General features: G+C 36.8%; 1 non-coding gene across 1 annotated transcript; it reads right to left on the bottom strand.

Moving 5' to 3' along the window:
• Window positions 1–660: 660 nt before the first annotated feature.
• LOC149753299 (small nucleolar RNA R71) lies at window positions 661–767 on the bottom strand. The gene has a single exon (XR_016395809.1). It is a non-coding gene; the product is annotated as a small nucleolar RNA R71 (small nucleolar RNA).
• Between the last annotated feature and the right edge of the window lie 6,388 nt (window positions 768–7,155).

Below are 7,155 nucleotides of genomic sequence, written 5' to 3'. Positions count from 1 at the left end.
GCATGTTTAATTTTAATTAGATTTTTGTTAGAGTGTTTGTTTAGATCTCTTTAGGTGGTACTTGTACCAACCCAAAAAATAAAATAAAATAAAATAAGAATAAAAATAAAAAAATAAAACAAAATATAAATATATATATATATATATAAATTTCAGTATATGCTGTTGTGGGAGAGAGATAAAACGAATAGATTATTTTGAGTTGAATCAAGAGATAAAAATTTAATTGTTCAAAATTCAAATAATCAAATGGAAGATAATGGTAGTAATCAGGGAGACAATGAATTTCAAGATGACTTACCTATTAGAACGCTTTGTGATTATCTACAACCCACTAGGACCAGTACCTCATCCTGTATGGTTATTCCTACTGCTGCGGGAGCTTTTGACATGAAACCAGGAATAATCCAATTACTCCCAAAGTTTCACGGACTTGATTCTGAAAGTCCCTACTTGCATCTAAAAGAATTTGATGAAGTGTGTTCAACACTTCATTTCAATGATGTCACTGAAGAGGTAGTTAAACTTAAGTTATTTCCTTTTTCTTTAAAAGAAAAAGCTAAGTCATGGTTACACTCCTTAAGGCCTAGGACCATAGTTACCTGGCAAGAAATGACAAGAGAATTTTTAAAGAAATTCTTCCCAACACATAAAACAAACACACTTAGAAGAAATATCATGAACTTCACACAAAAAGATGGAGAAACATTTTTTCAGTGTTGGGAAAGATTTAAGGACCTTTTGCTTGCTTGCCCACATCATGGATATGAAATGTGGAGGGTCATTAGTTTCTTTTATGATGGTTTGTCCTCCAATATGAGACAATTTGTAGAAATGATGTGTAATGGTGAATTCATGAGTAAGGAACCAAATGAAGCCTGGGATTATTTTGATCTTTTAGCAGAAAATGCACAAGCTTGGGATACAACAGATAAAAATGAAAAATCTAAAATAGCACCTAATGCAAAAGGAGGAATATATCTTATTAAAGATGATAAAGATGTCAATGTAAAAATTGCTAATCTGACTAGGAAGGTTGAAGCCACGGAATTAAGCAAAGCCAATATAGGAAAAGCACAAACTATTGTTGAAAGTATATGTGGAATTTGCGAGAGTAATGCACATGTGACCAAGGATTGTCCTACAATCCCTGCTTTTCAAGAAGTGTTGCATGATCAAGCAAATTTCACCAATACTTATAAAAGACCATTTTCAGAAACATACAATCCTAATTGGCGAAACCATCCTAACTTTAGCTGGAGACATGGACCCACTGCCAATGAATCTCAAGAAAATTCTGTTCCTACTCCTTATGTGCCACCACATAGGAAATCCCTTGAAGATACTTTGCAAACCTTCATGCAAGGGCAGACTCAAATAAATCAGAATACCATGCAGTCACTTCAAGAACTTAAAAATTCTGTAGGTAGAATTGAGGCTCAACTCAATGTTAGGGAAAAAGGAACATTTCCAGCCCAACCTCAATCTAACCCAAAGGGTCAACATGAGGTCCATGAAGCAAGTTCATCCCAACAAAAATTTGAACAAGTTAAGTCTGTCACAACCCTTCGTAGCGGAAAAATAATTAACAAAGAAATTCCGACAAAAGATGACAAACCTGAAAAATCTATTGAAAAGAAGGATGAAGATGATAATGAACAAGATGATCCAATACTGCATCACAAGATAGTTGCTCCATTTCCTCAGCGCTTGCTTGCAGCTAAAAAGAGAATACCTGACCAAGAAATTCTGGAAATCTTTAAACAAGTAAAGATTAATATTCCTTTATTAGATGCCATTAAGCAGATCCCATCTTATGCCAAATTTTTAAAAGATCTTTGTACCATAAAGCGAAAGCTTTACGTACAAAAGAAAGCTTTTCTAACTGAACAGGTCAGTGCTATTCTCAAACACAACACCCCACCTAAGTATAAAGATCCTGGTTGTCCTACCATATCTTGTATCATAGGAAACTTCAGGATACAATGAGCCCTTCTTGATTTAGGTGCAAGTGTTAACTTACTGCCCTATTCAGTTTATGAATAATTAGGACTTGGTGAACTTAAACCCACCAAGGTTACTCTCCAACTTGCTGATCGATCTATAAAGATACCAAGAGAAGTAGTCGAGGATGTACTTGTCCAAATTGATAAATTCTATTTTCCAGTCGACTTCATAGTATTAGATACCCAGCCTGTCATAAATTGTACCACTCCAATACCTGTTATCTTAGGCCGCCCATTTCTAGCTACTTCCAATGCTTTGATCAACTGTCGAAATGGAATAATGAAAATGTCATTCGGGAATATGACTATAGATTTTGATATATTTAACATTTGCAAACAACCCGATAATGACAACGAAAATGATGAGATTCATGGAGTTAATCTGATCGACTCCATTGTAGAAGATGCTCTTGTCCCATCTTTTTCTTCTGATCCTTTAGAAACATGCCTAACTCATTTCGGAAATACAGATATCAACCAAAACTTTAGAGAAATCAGTGCTATATTAGATTCAGCTCCTTTGTTGGATACAGATAGGTAGAAATCTCGTTTTGAAGAATTACCTCCATGCAACAATAGTCCTCTACCATTTAGTGTTCAAGCACCCAAACTTGAGCTAAAACCTTTACCATCTGAGCTGAAGTATGCATACCTTGGTCAAGAAGAGACCTTTCCTGTGATCATATCATCCCAACTCGAACAAAATCAGGAATTAAAATTGTTAGAAATTCTCAAGGAACATAAGGGAGCAATAGGGTGGACAATTGCTGATATCAAGGGAATTAGTCCCTCAATTTGTACTCATAGAATCCACCTAGAAGCTAATGCCAAACCTTCTCGTCAACCTCAACGTCGATTAAACCCAAACATGAAGGATGTGGTTAGGGCAAAAGTTCTGAAACTTCTGGATGCGGGTATGATCTACCCAATTTCAGATAGTAAATGGGTAAGTCCAACCCAAGTAGTCCCAAAAAAATCTGATGTTACTGTAGTCAAAAATGCCAACAATGAATTAGTTCCAACTAGGGTCCCCACTAGTTGGCGTGTATGCATTGACTATAGAAAACTTAATTCTGTCACAAGGAAGGATCACTTTTCTCTACCTTTTATTGATCAAATCTTAGAAAGGTTGGCAGGCCACAAATTTTATTGCTTCGTAGATGGCTATTCAGGTTACAACCAAATTGCAATTGATCCTGAAGATCAGGAAAAGACCACTTTTACATGTCCTTTCGGCACATTTGCTTACAAGAGAATGCCTTTTGGATTATGTAATGCTCCTGCAACCTTCCAAAGATGCATGCTCAGTATTTTCTCTGACATGGTTGAGCGTTTTTTGGAAGTCTTCATGGATGATTTTTCGGTTTTCGGCTCCTCTTTTGAAAACTATGTGGACCATTTAAGGCTAGTCTTAATTCGATGTGAGGAGAAGAATCTAATCTTAAACTGGGAAAAGTGCCATTTCATGGTAACTAGGGGAATTGTTCTTGGGCATGTCATTTCATCTGAAGGGATTGAAGTAGACAAGGCTAAAATTGACTTAATTGCTAACTTACCCAACCCAAAAACTGTCAAAGATATACGCTCATTTTTGGGTCATGCAGGATTTTATAGGAGATTCATTAAAGATTTTAGCTCAATATCTAAACCCTTATGTAATCTCCTTCAAAAGGAAACCCAATTTGTGTGGTCTGAAGAATGTCAAAAAGCTTTTGATAAACTTAAAAGCTTGCTGACCTCTGCTCCCATCATGCAACCACCCGACTGGTCGCTTCCTTTTGAAATTATGTGTGATGCTAGTGAATATGCAGTTGGGGTAGTTCTAGGGCAAAGAAAAGAAAGGAAGCCTTATGTTATCTACTATGCAAGTAAGACTTTAAATAGTGCACAAAAGAATTACACCACTACGGAAAAGGAACTACTTGCCATAGTATTTGCACTAGACAAATTTAGGTCTTACTTGATTGGATCCAAAATCATTATCTACACTGACCACGCTGCCCTTAAGTACCTTCTTTCAAAAAAGGATGCTAAGGCACGTTTGCTTAGGTGGATCCTTCTGCTCCAAGAATTTTTTCTGAAAATAAGAGATAAAAAGGGGGTAGAGAACGTAGTAGCTGATCACTTGTCTCGTCTCACTCTTCCAGATTCCATAGACAATTCACCCATAAGAGACACTTTTCCTGATGAGCAACTCTTTGAGATCACGTCGTCACCCTGGTTTGCAGACATTGCAAATTTTCTTGTCACGGGTGAACTCCCGATTCATTGGAATAAACAGGACAAAAGAAAATTTCTGACCGAAATAAAAAATTTCTTCTGGGATGACCCTTATCTTTTCAAATACTACCCAGACCAAATTATTAGGAGATGTGTACCTAATGACGAATTTATTAGTGTCATTTCCTTTTGTCATTTTGAAGCTTGCGGTGGTCATTTCTCTACTAAGAAAATGGCTGCAAAAATTTTATAGTGCGGGTTTTATTGGCCCACCTTGTTCAAAGATTCCCATAACTTTTGCAAAGCTTGCGAGCGTTGTCAAAAGTTAGGTGGGATAACTCGTAGGAATATGATGTCCCTCAATCCAACTTTAATTATCGAAATATTTGACTGTTGGGGAATAGATTTTATGAGTCCATTTCCTCCTTCATTCGGAAATTTGTACATCTTAGTAGCTGTAGATTATGTCTCCAAATGGATTGAGGCAATTCCTTGCAAACATAATGACCATAAAACTGTTTTAAAATTTTTAAATGAAAACATTTTTTCCAGATTTGGAACGCCTCGAGCCGTCATCAGTGATGGGGGTTCACACTTCTGTAATAAGCCTTTTGAGGCTTTAATGCGAAAATATGGAATCACCCATAAAGTCGCCACCCCTTATCATCCACAAACAAGTGGACAAGTTGAAGTATCCAATCGATCAATTAAGAATATTCTAAAAAAAATGGTTAACCCAAATCGCAAAGACTGGTCTTTGCATTTAACTGATGCACTTTGGGCTTATCGTACTGCTTTTAAAAGCCCGATTGGTATGTCTCCGTACCGTCTTATTTTTGGCAAACCGTGTCACTTGCCTGTGGAATTGGAGCATAGGGCCTACTGGGCTATTAAGAGATTTAATTTTGATATGGATAGGGCAAGTTCACTACGCAAACTTCAACTTAATGAACTAGAGAAAATCAAGAATGAAGCATATGAGAATGCTCGAATTTATAAGAACAAAATGAAAGTCTTTCATGATAGAAATATTATAAGAAAAATATTTGAGCCTTCACAAAAATTTCTATTGTATAATTCAAGACTTCATTTATTTTCAGAAAAATTGAGATCTAGGTGGACCGGCCCGTTTATAGTTAAAACTGTTTATCCGTATGGAACTGTTGAGATAGAGAATCCAAACACCGGTAATATTTTTAAAGTAAATGGCCAACGTTTGAAGTTATTTTTGAATAACTTTACCCCAGAGGTTGAATCGACCAATCTGGGAGATCCTGTTTATCAGGATTGATCTCTGTATCTGCTAGAGATCCTCTGTTTGTATCATAATTTGTCTTTCTTTCATTTTCTGTTAATATGACAATTGGAGAGCAACAACAGTATGCAATCATTCTATCAGGTAAATTCTCACCTTCAGTCTTATTATCCTTCATACAATCATTAATGCCATATTTTATGCATTCATATTGCAACATTGGGGACAATGTTGAAATTAAGTTGGGGGGGAGAGATTACTGTATTTTTCTATATATCATACCAATTGTCATATCATTTCAAAAAAAAAAATCTATTAAAAAAAATAATAATAAAAAAATAATATATATATATAATAATAATAGTAATAATAATAACAAAAATATATTTTGTTGCATTTAATTACCACTTTAATTTTTCTAAGCAAATAAACATGTGCAGCTATTAAGACAAGGAGCACATTATGACTTATTAGAGACCTAATATTAAATCCCCACACAAGTATTCAATGACAATAGGAAGGCCTCAGGAGTTCACTTGTGTTACCTATTTGTTTGTTGACCTTATTCGCAAGAAACGTACGAGTGTCCTTGTCCTAAAGTTTATGATTTGGTTTTCACATAAAGATAGAGTTTGAAATTTCCGGCTAGATCACCTGGGTGCCTTATGTTCTGACCTTGGTTGACCTATAGTCACAATATAGTCACGTTACATATGTATATATATATATAAGAGAGAGAGAGAAATAATACAGTTTGTCTTCACTGAGTAACTGGGCCTCTTGCCTACAAAGCAGCGAGTGTTCGCTTAAAAAGGTGAAAATAACTGAAATAAGTGATTAGTCTGGCCTCGTGGCGTAATCTGGTTCGAGTAATTAAGTCCGAGGGGTGTTTCACCTAATGCCTTGAGCCAACTGGATCAAGAATCATTGACCCAAAGCTCGTTACATGGACCTTACTGTTAGAAAACCCCGATCATGCCGCTGAAATTTAAAAAATTCAGATGCAGCGGAAGAGGCATGCGCGGGATCAACCGTTCATCGCATGAACGTTGTTCAAAAACCGTTCGTAGATAGATAAGGATTAAAAAACCTTTTAAAACATTTAGAAGATCAGATCTTCATCTTGTGCGGGTAGATGATCACCGCAAACTGAAGTTCGTGGTTTAGGATGAAGGTTCGCTTGAAGCCATTCAAGTGCCCGGCCTCTACGGGTATCCACACGAAGCAGAGGACCGATCCAATCGCTCTAATCTCCCCGGGGTGCTAGCTCCCTTGCAGAGATTGGTTTTGATGGCTGATCACCTCCCTTTCTTTCAACTCTTGAATGCTAGAGGGAGGAGGAAGAAGATGAAAGGATCAAGGAAGAAGATCCAAAAAGCTAGATGCAGCCTTTCCTTTCCTTGCATTGAATCCCAAACGGAGGAGGAAGAAGGAGACCACCATGGATCTTTTTCTTTCTTGCTTGCGGCTGATCCAAGAGGAGAGGAGAAAGGGGGCGTACGGCCACAAGGGGAGAGCTTCTCATATGAATTAGGTCAGCCCCCAAGCCTCCTCTTAAATAGCATCTAGGGCTCCTATTTGGTTTAGTCCAAATCATGAATCAATTGGGTTCAATCTATGCTAGTCCTAATCCAATTAGAACTTGAATGAACCATGACTCAATTGAACTCTTCA

Source organism: Phoenix dactylifera, chromosome 6 (genome assembly GCF_051530095.1).
Source record: "Phoenix dactylifera cultivar Ajwa chromosome 6, Ajwa_hap1_PhDact_Kaust_v1.1, whole genome shotgun sequence".
NCBI classification, from domain to species: Eukaryota; Viridiplantae; Streptophyta; class Magnoliopsida; order Arecales; family Arecaceae; genus Phoenix; species Phoenix dactylifera.
Note: the sequence above shows the minus strand (reverse complement) of the source record. Positions and strands in the feature narration are given on the sequence as shown.